Genomic DNA, 21,759 nt, shown 5'->3' on the forward strand with positions numbered 1-21,759 from the left:
AAAAATTTACCATAATTTTTTCCCATTTTAATGCATTTTTTTGCTATTATATAAGGGAAGTAACTCTCTAAAAATGCTTATATATTTATTTCCCTTACAAACCCGAGCAACGCCGGGCGATAGTACATAATATAACTTCTCAGATAACCTTTGCCTTTCTAGTATTTAAACACTTAAAATTTTGTGCATAATGTTTCAGAGTAGTGATTCCCTACACAGCATATTGAAAACAACTCTGCCAACAGAATTTAGTTGACTGAATTCTGATAAATTTCCTGTACTGAATTCTGATAGATGAAATTCTGGTAAATTCCCTAAATTGATTTGAAGCAGAAACTGAAGTTGGACCCTTCAGAAAGGTTTATCTCTCTGCAGGAATTGGGTGTACAAGTTAATTTTGCGATGTCGATTTTATTTCCAATTTTTTACTGTCCTCTTTTTAGAAGATGAATTGTAGACATAAAGCAATTATCAGCGAGCGGAATTTTCTGACCGCACATGTAACTGAAAATCTGCTGGTTCTGCAATTTCAGAAGTGAAGTTGGTGATTAAGAATTGTCTAACTAGACATAAGTTGGCTTAATATAATATCTATTTATAGTTTAACACATGGACGTAAATATAGATCTGTATACACACAAACACATACACACACACACAGAGACATACGTATGCACGTCAATATGTATATTTACGTATATACACCTGTATATGTGTATACGCATTCACAGAATGCCTAAGGTTTAAAAAGTTGCCTTCGCTACAACGGGTTACGGGTTCGATGTACCTGCATACGGAAAATATCGCTCCTAATAGCTTCAGTTCTACCTTTTAAAATTGAGTAGACAGTAGCTACATACCTGCCGGTTAGATGAATTCATAATAATTAGAGAATAGCTACTTATATATCTTTCTCCCACTATCCATCCATATGTGTGCGTACATATATATATATATATATATATATATATATATATATATGTATATGTGTGTGTGTGTGAATGTATGTGTAAGCCCACATTCTCACTCAGATATATTCATGCATTCTGTATAGCTGTGTTCACGTACTTGTGCACTGTGTGCATTTAATAGCTAAGTACTTAATGAAACATTAAACGCATGAAGACGAGCAGACGCAAACAAGCAAAAACACAAATTTCCAAAAAAGGAAACGCATACATACGTATACACACATACACACGCGCACACACACAAACATGCACGCATATAGTTACATGTGCGCACCGAATAGACCTCGAAAAATATTTCCTATTTTTCTACGCATGTGTTTCTCTATACTATATAGCACTACATCTCTACTTGCATTATGTCTATTCAATTTATGTATATATAGCGTCATTAAAAAGTATGTATGCAAATCAATTATTCGTGCGTTTCTCTACTCTACATTTTCTACTGAGTGCTGTCATCAGTGATCAACGGTAAAACTTGAATTTTACCTTAAAGCTACATTTAGCCATTCCACTGATGACTGCTTTTAATATGAATCTCAGGATACGGTGTCTACAAAACTGCCAACCTGACTGTTATATATTTATATAGAAGTACGTATATGCATACATTTATATATCTATACGATCCTAAGCGTACATCCATATATCATGACTATTTAAATATCCGTTCTTTATTATGTGATATGGAGTGTAAGCATATGCTACCAGCCTTAATTGCCACGCATCTCTATCAATATTCAACCAGATATATGTATGTATATGTGAGTGTTAATATTTCTATGTTTCTTTTTATGTATGTATGTTTGAGTATATGTATGAATGCATGTGTACAATTAAAGTTTTGAAAGTATGTGCATTCACATACTTGCTTATTTAAGAATTCGACGTCATATTCTAATGGAAAATAATCCCAGCATTGGCGTAACACATATTTATTTGTTAGTTCTTATGCCCTTGCCATCAGATTTTTAAAAAAAATCTCTTGCTGATATTTACTTGTGTTCAACATTCACGTATACGAAAGATTATCATATTTATACACATACATACATAATTATAAACATACATACATATATACAAATATGCATACGTATATTTGGCGAACCGCTAAAACATTTTATCGATCTAGTTTGTCGAACAGATAGGTCATTTAATCGATATCGTTTGATGATGCGCTAAGTCATTTTATCGATCACGGTTGACGAAAACCTAAGCTATTTTTGCGTCATTTTTGGCGAAACGCTATGTCATTTAATCAATCAAGTTTGGCGAACCGCTACGTTATTTTATCGATATCGTTTGTCGAACCACTAAGTCATTTTATCGATCTTGTTTGTCGAACCGCTAAGTCGTTTCATCGATCACGTTTCGCGAACCGCTAAGTCATTACCGATAACGTTTGTCGAACCGCTAGCTCATTTTATCGATCACATCTAGCGAACCGCTACGTCATTTTATAGATCTCGTTTGGCGAATCGCTAGTTCATTTTATCGGTTCACCGTTTTGCGAACCGCTAGGTCACTTTATCGATCTCATTTGTCGAACCGATAAGTCATTTTATCGATAACGGTTGGTGAACCGCTAGTTCATTTAAGCGATCTCGTTTGGTGACCCGCTAGGTCCTTTTTTATCGTTCTTGTTTGTCGAACCGCTACGTCATTTTATCGATCATCTTTGGTGAACTGCTAAGTCATTTTATCGATCACTTTTATCAATACGCTAGCTCATTTTATTGATCTGATTGGCGAACCGCTGAGTCATTTTAACGATCTTGTTTGGCGAACCGCTAAGTCATTTTATCGATCGATCTTTTGGCGAACCGCTAAGTCATTTTATCGATCTCGTTTGGCGAACCGCTAAGTCATTTTATCGATCACGGTTGGTGAACCGCTAGGTCATTTTGTCTTTCTCGTAGGTCGAACCGCTAAGTCATTTTATCGATCTCCTTTGGCGAACTGCTGAGTCATTTTATCGATCACGTTTATCAATACGGTAGGTCATTTTATCGATCTCGTTTGGCGAACCGCTAGGTCATTTTATCGATCATGGTTGGAGAACTACTACGTCATTTTATCGATCTCGTATGGCGAACCGCTAATTCATTTTATCGATGTCGTTTGGTAAACCGTTATGTCATTTTTGATCTCGTTTGGCGAACTTCTAAGTTATTTTACCGAACTCGTTTGGCGAACGTCTGAGTCATTTTATCGATCTCGTTTGGTGAACCGCTTGATCAATTAAGCGATCTCGTTTGGAAGACCGCTAAGTCATTTTGTCGATTGTTCATTTGTTCCTTCTCGTTTGTCGAACCTATAAGTCATTTTATCGATCTTATTTGGCGAACCACTATGTCATTTTATCGATCTCGTTTGGCTATCGGCTAAGTCGATCATGTTTGTTGCAACGCTCAGTCATTTTTAGATCATATTTGGCGAACTGCTAAGATCTCGTTTTTCGAACTCCTAAATCCGATTCTCGCTGGGCCCGTTATCTGTTGGTGATGTATTATTTGTATCTTCTACTTTCCTTTTTTTCTTTTCCGTTAAGCACCCTTTTGCTCTTATTGCTCTTGCCTGGTCGGCTAACCGTTGATCACTTGTTTGGAAGAGTCCTATCTGATTCCATTTTGCTTTCATTCATTGTCGGAATCCCCTTCTGTTGTGTTCACTCCTGATCCCGTAGCTTCCTTATCCCACCTTCCTACCTCTGGCTTTGTTTACAAGCAGTCTCTGGATGATGACCAGCCTGCGTTGCTCAACCACAGGGTACCTGCCGGGCGAAAGGCTTTCACCTTTGGTTCCAGCCTCATTAACAACATTATTTTGATACATTTGTATGAGATTTTTTCACTCAATATTGAGGTATGTTTTAAATTTATCCACAAACCGGAATTTTTATCGAGACACCATCTCTAGTAAAATTGTCAACCAAGACTGTAGAGGTTTTACTACACATAAGTTGTGCCTCATCCCTCCGTATTTCTGTGTGTTGGGGTCTATGATCTAGATTCTCACTAGGTGAGCGCCAGTAGGTCCCGTATCTTCATCCATATATTGTTCCGATGTTAAGTCCCGATTCGCGGCTCATTCACTTTTGTCTCAGGCATGGAGCCGTTGGACACGGACATGTTGTCATCACTGTGACTAAGGAGTCCTATCTACCCTAGTTTTAAATCAGTGTGATCCTTCTCCTTGACAGACTGCCAACCAAGGCTAACGAGTTCTGGATACCTGTTTTCAGAATGGCAAATTGATTTTTCTGAGTTCCTCTGCTCTTTGCCGGGTTTTGCTTTTATTCCTACAAGGTGTCGAAAATCCACCCTCCTCACCAATCAAGCTTAGTGGAGTTGCAAGTTTAGTCGTCGACGACTCAGCGGTTTCACAGCACCACTTGTTAATCATTCTGGGTAATTATTAATCTGGGTAATTATTTACTTGCTCACTATTATGATTTCATTACTACTACTATAGTGCCTATTTTATTATTTATTTGTTCCCTACTATAGGTTCACAATTATTACTGCACATATACTATTAGAAGAAGGCCGAGGGGTCCTAATATTGTTTCCCCTGATTACTTTAGCCAAGTAATTGCAGATTTACGGATGTTGCTTTAGGTACTTTTAAATAGAGAATCCGATTTGTTGCGTCTACTAATACAGACTGTTTGATTGGACTGCTACTTGACATGATTGACAGTGATTTGGGGGGCGTGTGGGTAAGGATTTTTGAGAGTAGCGTCGACAAGTGGGAACTAGCATAACTAAGATTTTAAAATTTATAAACATCATCTCAAAGTTTAAAATAAACTATAGTAAGGAAAACTACATCGTATAGAAATCTAGATTTTATGTATAGAAATTTAGATTTTTTTAGGAGGACCTAGCATAGCTAAGATATAGAAATTCCTGATATTCTTGATAGTAGCGTCGACAAGTTGGAATTATCATTGCTAAGATATAGAAACTTATAAACAACATCTCAAAGTATAAAAAAACTATAGTATAACACACCACATCTTATTTAACAATAAAGGAATCTTATAGAAAATCACATCGTAGTTAAAGTATAAAAAAATCTATAAACATCTCAAAGTTTTAGCAAACGTAGAAAATAATAGAAAAGGCTTACACATTTTGGGGGAGAGTTGTTAAATGACTATCCTTTTGTGTGACTGCCTACAGCATTATTATTATTATTATTATTATTATTATTATTATTATTATTATTATTATTATTAAGGAATACTTTTCACAGCAACAAAGACCACGTACATCTCTGTCAACCAACAGCGTTATGAAAGCAAGGCTAATCCCGTCGCTCGCAAGGATACTTTCGAGGAAAGAGCCTGTGACGCTAATGAATTTACGGAGATATTAAATGCATCGAATTACTTAGTTCATGAGACGGACGTATCTCCAAAATCTGTTACTGAAGCATGCGATGATAGAAAATAATATGCCTGTGATTTTCTGGGGACATTTGGTTTTTCTTGTGCCATCTAAGGAGTAAGTACAGAGACACTCCATATATACATGAAGTGTAATGTCCTTAATTTGGATAAGGAGGGCATTTTCAACAAAACAGAACACGGAGCTGTCACGAACGCGATACTATGAATAACAAATACGTCAAAGTTTCTTCTTCGAAGATTACGTAGAGGAAATTCTAGATTTCCATCAAGGACATTGGTGATGAGGTTGACCCTCAGCACATGGTCACATTCCTGGGGTAAGACACTGATTCTGATGTGGTTTTCGCTGATATGTGTGACGAACATCATAACTAGAGAATTCCGCATGATCACACTATGCCATGAAGTAATCACAGAGCTGTTCCTTGCAGCGAATACTTAGAGGTTTTAATACTACTCATTTATAACAGAAATCTTAATTACTACTCTTTCGATAGGAAATAGTATTTACGGGCTCTCTGCCCAGAAAGTTGAAAAGAAGAACAACAATAGAAGCAACCATATAAGGCAGATTTCTTTGTTAACCGAGCTGCATCAAATAAAACCGCCAAGTTTTCATTTTATGATTCAACCATAAGCACTAGAAACTGTCGCTCTTGGTAACAACTAATGGAGAAAATGAAGAGGAGAGAAACAATGAGAGAATGACCCACAGAATAATAAGAAATGGATGTGCCTAACTTTCTGTTTACAACAGCTACCGCACATCCATTTTGGAGGATTAAGGCATGCAATGCTCTGCGAAAAGCGGTGAGAATCAGTATGAAGTATTTCCAAATAGTAATTCAGAGTTCGAGGAGAGTAATAATTTACGTGTCCAGTCAGGAGGAAACCATTTTCTATTATATGGCAGGGGAATCTGCAGTGAAGCAGAACTCGTCTCCCATCTATGGAATTAAATTTCACAGCCATTTACAAAACCAGTAATTACTTAGCAATGACTCATGTGATGCTTCATGACTTTTGAAATTGAGAACCAAAGAAGAAAACAGATTTGATCGAACAGCACCAAAAACAAAATAACCCCCCCCCCCGCTTGTTAACGTTTAAGTCATTTTAGTCAAAGTTTCTATTTAGTCTAGTGAACACGATGCAAATTTTAAAAACAATATTTATAATTAGGACTGCAGTGTGACATTTTCAACACAGCAGAAAATAGCAAATTCACTTTTGTGCAGGCTGTGTACTCTTTCGTCAACTAATCTTCTGTTAGTATATGTATCATTATGATCGTTCAATTATTCAATGTACTAGTTTATAAATTTATAGTCTTGTCATAACATCGACTGCAGAACATCTTTACACGTTTCTATATCTTAGCTATGCTAGGTCATCCCCAAAATCTAGATTTCTATACACGCTGGAGTTTTGGCGAGCTTACCTGCCTGCTTCCACTTCGTCCCCTCTCTCTCTACGCACACCCCTCTTCCAATTGATTTTCAGTGTTGTAGGTAGTCGCACATTACGATGGCCATTTAACAGCTCTCTCCCAAAATATGTAAGCCTTTTCCATTATTTTCTAGGTTTACTAAAACTTTCCAAATGTATAAATGAAGAATGTATGAAATTACTTTCAATATCTAGAGAAAGAAATTTTCTCCACAGTCTACGATGATGGAAGGTCAGCAACGATCAAAGAACTGCCTGACAGTATTTGTTCTTGCTCTATACTCCTAAGTCCAAATCCTGCCGAGGGTAGCTTTCCCTTTTATCACTTCAAGATCGATGGAACATAGTATTAGCCAAATAATAGGCTCAATGGTATGGGCCAACCTCTCCCTAAAACTTGGTCGATATGTGCCTAGAGTAAAATCCATTATTATTATTTGTAATAGTTGTAGATTTTCCCTTGTCTCTCATAAGAGTGATTTATTTAAACTACTAGCGATATTTTTTCATACCCTGTATATAGAAATAGTCGAAAAAAAGAATTGTTTGGGCAAAACTGCTTCAGGGTTCACCTCCAGTATTTGGATAGCACTATCGAGATATAAAAAGAAGTTGTAAAGATCTGGAATATATCGTACAAATATTAATAATAATCTGGACATTAACACAAGGTCAGTTTGAATGTTGGAAAGTTACAGCAGTTAATTTTACTCCAGTAGATACTTGAAATAACATGTTTTCGAAAACTGGCAGCAGAAAATTTCTGATTGAAGTATTAATTCAGCGAACAATGCTGTTTAAAAGTTTTTATTGAGACTAACTTATTATAAATTTCTTTACTTATAAAAGATAGTGTTCTTGAAACAGACTCAGGATGTGTACAATGGCTTGTGAACTACAAAGTTGCATTGACTTGTGAAATATAACTTGAAATGGTTTATGGTGTGTAAGCTACAATGGCTTCTGAAATATAAGCTGCAACGGTTTGTGTGCTGTAAGATATAATGCTTTGGCAACTGTAATCTAAAATGGTTTCTGAACTGCAAGTTGTGAAGCTCGTGACTGTAATTTAAGCTGCACTGACTTCTAACACTCACTTCTGCGTCTGTTCATATTTTTCATATTTATGAAACTTGTCAAGTTGGCTAGTTCGTGCAAGGAAAATGGAAGTGTGATCTTTGTAATACGAAATGATTTGTAGTACTGTGGCAGATTAAAAACTTTGTGTAACTGTTTGTCGTTGTGTTCATTGCTCTAAGGTACTTCGTCGGCAAAACTATTCTATGTCGCTGGTTGCACGACGTCCCTGGCGAGGAGTGTGTTACTCAACACGCCAGTTTCTAGAGAAGCACGATCCGCAAAATTGGAGATTATCTTTTGAAAGAGCACCGGCATTAAACATCCAGAACTGATGAAGCAGGGATCTATGTAAAAGTAAATGCCTCGAGAGAAAAAATAAGGTCTAAGAATAAATATATTCTGTTAATTCTGAAATTATTATGTATGCATACATGTATGCATGCATGTCTGTACATATGCATGTATATGCATGTTTGATAATTGACGGGAATATTAGAGTGCCATACAAAACGACGTACTTTGTTTCTTACCAGTATTTATTTTCGATTTCAAATTTTATCGATGTCAAATTTGCCTGTCATAGGTCAGCGATCAATGAAATACTGATCCATGGTTCCAGATTTTGGCACAAGTCAATTTCGGGTGGGAGGGTAAGTCGATTACATCGACCCCGGTACTCTACCGGTACTTATTTAATCGACCCCGAAAGAATGAAATGGCAAAGTCCAACTCAGTGATATTTAAACTTACAAGGTATAGATGAACTACATGTCACTAAGTATTTAGTCAGGTGTGTTACCAATTCTGCCACCTCATCGCCTTCTATTTAAGAATATCATTTCAGCCCCAATATAATTAAACAGACTTGAATAAACACACAACATAGATTACAGTCGACCTTCCCAAAATTACTGTAGTTGTATTGTTCATCACTAGAAATCGCTATGACAACAGAGTTATTTTAGTACTGTCACATGACCGGAAACTCAATTTGTATCAAACATTCCTGGTAAAATTGTAAGTTAATTGCGTGCCCATCATCAATCATTTACGTTCCTCTAGTTTTCCTTAAAGTGGCTGTAATGTCAGAATGAAAAATATTACAAGATGTGTCAATTGTCAAAATTGATCAGTGAACAGGCGCTCGCACATACACACGGATGCATACATACATACATACATACATACACGGATGCATGCATACATACATATATACATATATATATATATATATATATATATATATATATATATATATATATATATATACACACATATATATATACGTATTTATATATAATTACGTATATAAATACATATATATATATACATATACATACGTACATATATATATAGACATGTATACATATAAATATACACACTCATATTATGTATGCACACAAATATACATATATATAATATATACATAAATACATACATACATATATATATATATATATAATATATATATATATATATATATATATATATATACATACATATATATACACACATACTTATATATATAGATACATACGTACTTATATATATAGATACATACATACATATACATACGTACGTACATATATACACATGTGTGTGTGTGTACGAAATCCACGCTCACACTAGCTCGCACACACACACACATGTGTATGAGTATGTGTAGATTTACGTACGTATGAAGTTTTTGAATAGGATAAATAGAATTAGAAACGAGTTAAAATGTGTAGAAAAAAAAGCATCAAGTACTGAGTATTAGCATCTAATGTTAATGGACCTTTTCGCTATATCTCTAGGAATATATGGTATTTCATGACTGCTGAACTAAGGTGACAGACCATATACATCATTGTAATATTTAATTCTACAATGTTTGTGCTCGCGTAGGAAATATTTTTGTCTTTTAGCTTCGGTCGGCGTTATCTTTTCAAATTTATTGAGTTGAACCTAAGTAGAAAGTAAAACATGTTATAAGGTGTTATTTATTAAATGTAACATTTTATCTAACAGCTTGTAATGAATATTCATTAATGTGGGTTTATTCTAATAAGAAAAACTGATAAACATCAATCGAACTTTACACTCCTTTTGACACAAGTAACTTCCTGACTGAAGTAATCTTTTCTTATAAAGACCAACGCCTCTTCTTCGGCAACTTTATTAGAAATTGTTCATAATACAACAAATCTATATTTACTATGTTAGTTAATCGTATTTCTTGAAATAGAATAGTAAATAATATGAACTGCAAATATTAGTCATAGCTAGAAAAACGATGTCTTATTTGAATTTGATAGTTAATTGTATTTGTAGACATCAAGACATATGCATTTTGTGCCAAAGACTTCTTTATTGAAAAGCATTGCTTATATTGTCAGATGACTTAATTTTTGTATTGTTGATAATTAGAAATGATTTGAATGACACAATGAAACAAAAAGCATAAATAGACAGGAAAAAGAAATATTCAAAAAAGATATATTGATTTTTATTACAAGAAACAAACTAAAATAATACTCTTAATAAAAAAAACCCTGAAATATTACTGTTAATATACACATTATCATAACCTTAATATTTTCCCTTCTTACAAAGAGGAAAACCATTTATTTGATTCAGAATTAATATTTAGATGACTGATTAAATGTCAACTTTAACTGTCCAATTCATAAACATCTATGTAATTTTGTGTTCTGCGCTAAAACTTAGATAAATGTATTATATGACAGAAGACTAATTAATGGAAACAATCATAAGGTTTTAATTGAATATTTATGTATGATTAGGAATCTATTTGATTCCTTTCTCTTCCAATTTTCTATACGGGTAATCTCTGTTTATAATGATGGACGAAAATTTTACATGTATTTGTGAATGTTAAATATGGTACAAAGGCTGATAAATGTTTTACAACGTGTCCCTTTGTATCAATGAATATTTTAAATTCGAGTACCTAGTTGCAATGCATGGTGCGCATTTATCCTGTCGAGATGGTAAAATTATCAAAGCGTTGGAATGAAGGGTCTGATGTATTTTTCTAGCTTTTTTATTGCATAATTCAAATTCCATAGCGTTCAGCTTTGCCTTTCATCCATCCATCAAGGTTGATAAAAAAACGTTACAGTCTACTTCTGTTATCCATGTCTCATCTCAATACTCTTCTTCTTCTTCTTCTTCTTCTTCTTCTTCTTCTTCTTCTTCTTCTCCTTCTTCTTCTCATTATTATTATTGTTGTTATTATTATTATTATTATTATTATTATTATTATTATTATTATTATTATTATTATTGAGTGAGAGAGCAGTGCATGCCATCAAAAGGACACTGGAGTAGAATATACGAAGCCCAGTATACACATCATGACTAGCCATCTGATAAGGGTACATCAGGCATATGCATCACAACCATATGTGCGCGACATGGTGATACCATATCAAGATAAACAGCACATGACCTTGCAGGTGAGGCCCAGTTAGAATTTTCTTCTGGTGGAGTAGCCCATCCCGCTCAAAAGGTTCCTGAATAAGGATTGTTTAAGGATGTTGAACGAACCACCCATGTTTCTGGTGGGGAATTATCCAAATATCTAAGAGTTCCTCTCAACACATGACTATGATGCTCACCCACTACTTCTGCTTGTAATGAGCGATGCACATATCGTCAGCCACTAAGGGACATGGTCAACTGGTTATGGTCAAACAACTGACAAGCTAATGTGTGGTATTGAGCAGAATATTTGCTGTAGCCCATCTTTTATACCAAGATTGTTATTATTATTATTGTTATTATTATTATTATTATTATTATTATTTGCTGGTGATGTGTACACATCGAACTCACAGTGACCATTACGAGAAGAATTTAGCTTTCCCGAAAGCTAAATTCAGCATTCAGATAAACTCGCAAAGTTAGAAGTAATCCCTACAAAGTTGAAATAATGTTTGTGTTTTTACATTTGAACAGCATTTATATATATATATAATGGCCCAGTGGTTAGGGCAGCGGCCTCGTGGTTGTAGGATCGCGGTTTCGATTCTCAAATAGGGCGTTGTGAGTGTTTATTGAGCGAAAACACCTAAAGCTCCATGAGGCTCCGGTAGGGGGTGGTGGCGATCCCTGCTGTACTCTTTCGCCACAACTTTCTCTCACTCTTTCTTCTGTTGGCCTGCTCGCTTAGCCAGCTAGGTGGCGTCACTTGAAAGCTAAAGCAATGCAAAGCGCATTGTGACCAGCGATGTTTAGCAACATCTGATAGCCTGGTCGGTCACGGTGATCACGGTGATATATATATATGCATATATTAGGTCATTCCATAAATAATGCAGTTTTATATACTCATTCACTCATGTTCTTGTTTCAGTCATTTGACTGTGGCCATGCTGGAGCACCGCCTTTAGTCGATGAGATCGACCCCGGGACTTATTCTTTGTAAGCCTAGTACTTATTCTATCGGTCTCTTTTGCCGAACCGCTAAGTTACAGGGACGTAAACACACCAGCATCGGTTGTCAAGCGATGGGGGGGGGGGGGGGGACAAACACAACACATAAACACACACATATATATATATACATATATACGACGGGCTTCTTTCAGTTTCCGTCTACCAAATCCACTCACAAGGCTTTGGTCGGCCCAAGGCTATAGTAGAAGACACTTGCCCAAGGTGCCATGCAGTGGGACTGAACCCGGAACCATGTGGTTCATAAGCAAGCTACTTACCACACAGCCACTCCTACGCCTATACTTCATTTATTTTTCAAAATTAAGATAAAGTTCGCTTTTAATCTAACATGTACTCACCTTCATTTTCTAAAATACTCTACCTACAAACACCGGTGACATATCAAACAACCATTTGTCACTTTTTTTAAATACGATATGGGTGGGCCTTATGCCCAATGGAATGGGTACGCCATGGGCATGAAGACTGATAACACCTTCAAAACAAAATAGAAGAAATATCAGACTTGTGTTCTGTAGGAATTTCTGAGATGGCGACCCTACCGCTCATTCTCCAAGGTAGACGACGTTGCAGCTACATAAACGGCGGTGTGCGGACTCAGAGACGACAAACCCTAAAAACAAAAGTAATCACAGCGACGTGAAGGTGGCTACCTGTCAAACTCCAGGACGTCTACCACCATCAGCGAATGTTGACATCAAAACTACTACTACTACTACTACTACTACTATTGATTTCTCTTGTATAAAAGATCTGCTACAGCAAATATTCACCGCAATACCACAGATTTGCTTGTCAGTTGTGTGGCCTTAACAATTTGAGCATGTCCCTTGATGGCTGATCATATGTGCATCACTGGTCATGGGTAGAGATAGTGGGGGAGCATCATAATCATATACTAACAAAAATTCTTTGAGGTTTGAATAATTCACCTCCGGAAACATGGGTATTTCGTTCAACATCCTTATTCGGGGACTATTTGAAAGGGATGGGTTACTCGAACTGAATTCTAACAGATCTTCCCTGCTCTCTTTTTCAACAATAGTCATAATAACATCACCTGCAGTGTTTCCTGGCTGTGAGAAGATGTATTTCCACTTCTAAGCCCTTTCACCGTTTCCCTTTGGTATAGAATGAACCAAATTTCGGCGTCTGGCCACTGGAATGAGAACAGATGCTCACCGCTCTCTACTAGTCAGACAATAGGTTCATTGAGAGTTCCATTTCGTAATATATCGAGAGGCAATTGTGTGTAAGGGCAAAGAAATTCTCGCAAAAACTCTAGGAAGAAATAGCGAAATAGCAGGTCGAATTTAGAATCTTTTCGGTTTGAGACTACTGGGGTTATCTTCAAAATTCCTAGACATAGTAGTGATACCATTGGACATTACGCTCCCGAAGTAAACACTGCATGTACGGAAGTGCCGCAAAATATTTTTCCGAGATGAGTGCAGTGTAAGGAAATTGTCATACGCGAATACGTGATTTGACCGAGCAATTTTGATTTCTGGTGTTATGTCAAACAGCTGTTGTTGCATGCAGAGTGGCTGTGGCTATCGGGTGAGTCTATCGTGTATATCGCTCCACAGCCCACTTTCAACATGATAGTGCAAGCAGTGTTCTTCTGTTTCAGTGCTAAGTCGAAATATGTTGTTTGGAGAAAGCCCCGAGAGCAGAGAGTTTTCTTTTCTGTCAGCCATTATCATCTCCATGATCTACTTGGAAAGGAAAGTCTTGATGGAAAGCGTATTCTAACCTCCAGTAAACGTTTTTCTTTTTCTATATAGCTCTTGATAATCATATATATATATTTCCTCCATTACCTGCCAAGTCAGTTTGATGGGCATGTTTTGCATTGTGACCATCTAACAAGTGCGTTCCGTGTGTGTTATAAGCTTTAATCACGTTCCACGTTTATATGATGACTTATTGTTACTCAATAGACACAGCAGTAATTTAAGCATGTCTGATAATATGTAAGTAAATTCAGTGAAAAATATATAATTTAAAATCATATTGACCGGAGGGCAGATTGGTCGAAAAACACATTTTTAGAAAGGAATATTTGCGGTACAATATGAGATGAAAAATGGTAGATATACTAATTGAATAACTCTTATATGAAAAAAGAAACGGCTGAATATTAATGGAAATATACTTTTGAAATAAATTAATAGAAACAATTTAGAATTATGGTCGTGCATACAATCTTATTTAAAACTTTTACTTTAAATTGATTAGTAATGTCAACGCTAAAAATATAAATTTGTGCTTTTGATCAATAGTAGCGGATACGCTTATAATTTTGCCTCTTAGCATATAAATAACATTAAAGGTTATAAAAATATCACTCAAGAGAGTACAAAACCTCCCCACGCTGAAAATGTAAATTAGGACAAAACCTTCGCAATTAAAGAAAAAACAAAACTGTAATAATTAATATTTTCATAAAGAAAAATTATAAATAATTAAATAATTAATTTACTAATTATTTAATTTTAGTAGTTTGAATTGAAAATTTTGTGAGCAAGTGAAAGAGTGCAATACTAAAATATTCGCTAATCATATTAATTTCATTATAGAAAGCGAATGAATTATTTTCTAATGCTTTCAGTATTAAGTCTTAGACAGAATGTTTAACACACTGTGTTCGTCATTGTATTCACTTGCTAACCTTTATTATAGAAGTGGAGTTAGTAATCACCGGGAAGTGAGAATAGGCTAATATGCGAAGCGCTTTACTACAACAAAAGTAGAATATTTAATTTCCAAAATTAGTGAAGATATGTAGCTAGCGGCTGGGTAAATGTCATGTAAAATGAAAACCACAATTTTCTAGGGAGCTTCTGCGCCTGCGATCCGATAACCCAATCTGTAATGAAAAGAAAAAAATAGGAAAGCATAACTCCAGTGTCATTCTCTATAAAATCAATAGACATTTCAATTCAAACCATTGAGAAGTAATACTCAACTACAAAGAAATCCTTATAAGCCAACTTTTCCGAGAACTGTTGAAGTATTAGCTATACTGGAAATTTTTACAAAACCATTTGGCGGAGAACAATTTGGGAATATTATCGGTGGCGATAATACGGAATAATACTATTCCCCAAATTCTGTAAATATGTTTAAAAAGAAGTTTAAGTTACGAATAATATATTGTACACAAAGTGATAGTATTTTGTCAACTTATGTGACAGTCCCATGAAAGGGAAGAATACTAGTTATTTATCCCTAGGAAATACCATTTCCTGTGTCATGTTTTCAAAGTGAATATAAGGACACAGGAAATGTGTCAAGTCCAACAGGAAACGGTGCTTCCTAGGGCTACATTTTATGGGACTGTCACATTAAGTTGACAACATACTATCACTTTATTGTGCTGCTACTGCATAAATCTCTCTGAGAGATTTAGAAATGTATTATGTCTATATTGTAAATATGTGAATGTATGAATAGGTACATTTATAGATATATGCGCGCGCACTCGTGTGTGTCTGTGTGTATGTATACACCCACACACCCACACACAAATGTTATAATGTGAAAAGTTGGAATGAACAGACTTTAATCCAGATCACAACAATTCTTTTTGCGCATTACCATCAGCTGTTAGTTGCTGAGTGCTTCACATATTATATATATACTATAATATAAATATTATGTATGTTCCAGTGATTTTACACGTCATCAGGTGATAAGCTTTGAGAGCGCTGCTATATCACCTATAATTTGCCATTGTTTTATACCCATACTCTATTTTTAGCATTCCATTAATCTCACGTATATTCAAATTGACACAAGTCATATATAATATGAAAATGAATTAATGGAAATCAAAAGTTATAAATTATAACATAAATAGAAAAAAATGAATCAATTGAAATAAAATATCAAAGGTATAAAATATAAATTAATACAACCTCATATCCACTCCTTTCTTAAATAGAAATGTTTTATGAAGATAGATTAACACACTAAGAAAATAATGTTTCCAAAATATAAACCAGAGGAATTCCTTATCTCTTTTGCGTGTAAAAGTTTTTCTTCAAAGGATGCGTGTTCAAAATATTACCCCCTAAATGTTGCCCCTGCTGGAAACCAGCTTGTCTACCTGCTTGCTAGTGAACCTAATTTTATCTGTCCTTGGTTCTTATTACAGTCGTAAATTTAGTCAAAGATTGTATCACATATGAAAAGTTTATTGGCCTTCTCTGTTATACATAACTCATGTCCATTTAATTGCTTTATACTTAGAAATTTTCAGAAGATGGAATATACGGGAATTTTTTATTAATCTCGACAATTGTTTCGACACATCTAGCATCGATTCCTCTTGGGTGGGACACTCAACAACTGGTTCAGGAGCATCCAGTGGTGCAGATGTATTTCGTCTGGTGATAAATAAATACAACTCGTTAAAATCACTGTTCCGCAATGTAACTTTCCGTTTTGTAGTGAGAAAAGTAGCAAGACAGAGGAAGTATCTTCCTTTATATAGAAGATAAAAAATAAAATCACAGATGACAAAAAGAGAAACGAAACACTCAATCCAGCGAGATAAATATTAAAGAAAACCGTTAACAGGTATGGATGTATAATCGTACTCGGGTAAGCTACATGGTGCGAGTACACTCGCTCATGCAAGCATCCGCAAAATTGTAAACATACGCACACGTGAGGTTTGGTGCACGCATGATCACAAAGCGAGTTATTTATCAATTAGCCAGCGTGCGAAACCAGTTCAGGAAAAAAATTTATATATATATATATATATATATAGTAACTGCTAATAAGAACTGACTTGGACAGTGACCCCCAACACCACCACCACCATCACCACCGCCATCCATTCGACAAGAACATGGAAATCAGATAATAAATGATGAGGACAATGTCATTTATTGTACCTTGCAGCTAGTATCTATCAAAAAGAGAATGCGAGAGAGAGGGAGAGAGAGAGAGAGAGAGAAAGAGAGAGAGAGAGACAGCAAAGAAACAATGGCTGTCTCAGTAGCAAGCCAGTGTTGCTAATATTATGATTATCATATATGTTGTTATTATCGATATTTTATTACCTCATATCTGTAACGGTCAATCGCCCACGGTATGTATGTTTACAAAACGTGTGCTGCCATTTATTTATGAACAATCGCCTACGGTATGTTTATATCGAAAGTTGATGCGATAAATTGCTTATAATTACCGATAATAAAATAAAGTTATACAGGTAAGTGGAGGAATTAAAACATTATTTTAGTGTTAATTTATTTTACAAAAGTATAGCTTAGGCTAGGGTACGTCCTGTGCACTTGTGAGACTTGTAGGCCATCAAATACAGTAATTTGGAAAAGAGTGTCCAGTAGAACTGTTACAAAAAGTTCGCCTCCTTGGCACGGCCAGAATAATCAGGAAAGTATTAGATAGCTGAAAACAACGAATAATATGATACCGTAGGTTGCACTTAGTAAACCCACTACCCATGCTTTACTCCGGGAGCTCCAGAAAAACATGTGATAAAGAGATAATGATATAATAATAACCATTTCTATTATAGGCACAACACCTGAAATTTGGGAGTGGGATGCGGCTCGATGAAATTGAAACCAGTAGGCAACTGGTACTTATTTTATGAACCCCGAATAATGAAAGGCAAAGCTGAGCTTGGCGGTGTCACTAAACAATTCGGTCGGCGTTCTAACGATTCTACCAGCTCGGCGCCTTATAAACACAACAACAATATAATAATAATAGTAATAATAATAGTAATTATTATTATTTTTAAAATTTATTTTTATTTTTATTCTTATTTGTTTATTGGCCACCAGAATGAACACAAAATGTAGAGGACAATACACAGACGAGGGACAGTGAGGTAAAACTTCTAAACCACCAACAAACACAACCATTAACAAAGAGATTAAATTAAAAATATGCTTCTCCAATAGAGGTGAGTTCCACAGTAAGGCCACCTTAACACGCTCTTTGGACCCCTTTACACCAACGGCTCCTGAGGAAGGCAACCTTTCTTCTTTCCTTCCGGCCTACAGGCGCTCACTTAGAGTAGGCTCATTCACGCGGGCCATTTTTACAACATTCACTCACCTTTCAGCGAACTTACTGGGTGATAGTACCTCCCTCTCCAGCCTCATTTTCCTTTTCAGGTGGAACCTAGAACAATTAATGAGGCCTTGACCAAAGAGGAAGTTACCCGTCTTCAACCCTTTCAATTGCTTCCACCACACAACCTCCTCTTTGCCATAGCCACCAGACAGAAAAATTGCCCTCCCTTGCCGGTCAAACGAAGGAGGCGGAGCGATCTTCACAATGGACTCGGACGATAGCCGGATCCGTCCTTCGCGTGACAATAACTGTTCGACAAATTTCCATGAGTCAGCAATGCGCGGACACTGTACGAGAGCATGCAAAACGGTTTCATCGCTCCGCGTGCCTCTCGGACAAGCCCGACTGATTGTACACCGGTGCCTGTAGTGCTTATCTCGAACCGGCAGCGATCCCCGGTAGCACTGCCAGGCGAAAGATTTCTGGAATTTAACTATAGTTGCCAGCCCGAAAGTCCTCCAGAAGAGACTAGCCAGTTGATCTGATCTTCCTGTCCGAGTACGTCTCCAGGACCTCTCCGAGTACGTCGTCGCTCTTGCTCTTCACTAATCCCCTATAGAACTCCGTGGTGCAACTTCCACCAAGTGCATAGCCCGATGGGCCGAGGACTGTGAGTGTTTGGAGACACGCTTGATGCCAAGCGCCCTGCCTCGGTCTGCGCCTGATGCAGGACTGACAATCCTTTCTATGATAAACACAAGACCTGAAATTTTGGGGGAGGGGGACAATCGATTAGATCGACCCCAGTACGCAACTTGTGCATAATTTATCAACTCAGAAAGAATGATAGGTAAAGTCGACCTTCAATAATAATAATAATAATAATAATAATAATAATAATAATAGTAATTGTTTCAAAGTTTAGCACGAAGCCAGCAACTTTAGAACAAAGTGCTAGTCGATTACGTCAACCCTAATAGACACTAGCACATATTTTATCAACCTCGAAAGTATAAAAGTCTATGTAGACCTCGGCGGAATCTGAACTCAGAACGTAACATCAGATGATATGTCACTAAACAATTTATCTTTCGTGCTAACGGGTCTGCCGGTTCATTGCCAAAATAACAATAATAATAATAATAGTAGTAGTAGTAGTAGTAGTAGTAGTAGTAGTAGTAGTAGTAGTAGTAGTAGTAATAGTAGTAGTAGTAGTAGTAGGAGAGGAGGAGGAGGAGGAGGAGGAGAGGGAGATGGTGGTGGAGGAGGAGGTAGAGGTGGTGGTGGAGGAGGAGTAGGAGTAGGAGTAGTAGTGGGAATAATAATAATAATTATAATAATAATAATAACAATAATAATAAGAATAAGAATAAGAATAAAAATAAGAAGAAGAGAAGAAGAAGAAGAAGAAGAAGAAGAAGAAGAAGAAGAAGAAGAAGAAGAAGAAGAAGAAGAAAATGAACAATGTTAATCATAATGTGAAAAAAACATTCTAAATGAAGCATAGAAGATATTAAAAACTCAATAAACAGAAAAGCAAAACGACATAGGCTTATATTGTTTCCACTATAGACACTATTAAACAGAGAATGCATTTGTCTGGCATGCTTTCAGTTCTCTTGGCGATTAAAGAGAAACAAACGAAATGCAAATAACCGAAAAAAATTATCAACAATACACATTCGAATTTAGATATCAACGAGGAAAAATTCTCTTCACAATAACAAAAATATCATCAAATGTTTTACATGTCTATAGACGAGTATACGCACATTCACACAGAAGCACACTGTATAAATATATGCTTATTCTACGCCTACCCCAAACACACTTACATACGCATTTTCGTTCGGGGATAATCGCAATCATTTCCATACGTACATACGTACATACATACATACATACACACACGTATATAAATGCATATATATATATATATATATATATATATATATATACTCATGTAGACATATATATATATATATATATATATATATATATATATATATATCTATATATATATATATACACGTATATATGTATATGCATATATACGTATACTTATGTTTATATATATATATATACATATGTATATACATATAGATATGATTATATATATAATCTATGTATGTGTGTGTGTGTTTCTGTGTATGTATGTATGTAAACATCCAAACATGCATATATACATACACACGTATATATATGCATATATATATATATATATATATATTTATGTAAACATATATACATATATATATATATATACACGTATATATATATGCATAGGTATATACATACACTTATGTGTATATATATATACACATAAGTATATACATATAGATATGATTATATATATACTCCATGTATCTATGTGTGTGTTTCTCTGTGTGTGTGTGTATGTATGCATCTATGTATGTATGCATGTATTTATATGAACTATTAAAATACATAAATAGCAGTATATACGACATCGTTCTTGAAAAGTAAATTATGTTTTAATGCTATTGAATCAAATGTGGAAAAAAACTATGTATAATGAATAGCTTCGCGGAAATACAAATACGTAGAATATTTATACCCAAGAGTGTTTGTAAACGCTGCACAATTAGCGTTTACATTTATATATGTATATTTCATGCTCGTATGTATAATTTTCAAAGCACATTTCTCCTATGACACGTCTTCAATAATGTGATAACTGATGGTTAAGGGAGATAATCCTTTGATTAATGCTTTTAACAACAAGGATTTTTTAATACAAATATTTGAAATTGTCAGTAATCTACTGTAGAGCAAAATGGGAGAATAAGTTGTTAATTTAATGTTCAAATCTTTTATGAAGATCATTGTATTTGGTTTTTCTTTTGCTGTACAAATCAATGCTAATCTCGAAGCCTAATAATATGAAGTGGGGCTCCACGTTCAACGGATCGAGGACCATTTCGGGGCTATAGATCACTTCACGTCAAACCACGGAGAAAGAACAACTTGTTAAATCCTATCCTTACTTTGTCTGTCGCAGACTTCAGGGTCTTGAGCTGTTCCGTTGATCGTAAGCGACGGAGTGCCAGGTTTATATACGTATATAATATATATGTATTATAGTGTGGCGGCGTGCGGATTCTTACCGCGCCGGAAAAAAATTGCTTAGGAGCTTTCCTTCCGGCTTTACGTTTTTTGCTTCACGCAAACTATAGTGGTGAAATACGTATATACATACATACATGTGTACATACATATATACATATATATTATATATATACATATATATGTATGTGTATATATATGTATATATATATGTAGATATATATATAT

This window comes from Octopus sinensis, linkage group LG7, assembly GCF_006345805.1.
Source record: "Octopus sinensis linkage group LG7, ASM634580v1, whole genome shotgun sequence".
In the NCBI taxonomy this organism is placed as follows: Eukaryota; Metazoa; Mollusca; class Cephalopoda; order Octopoda; family Octopodidae; genus Octopus; species Octopus sinensis.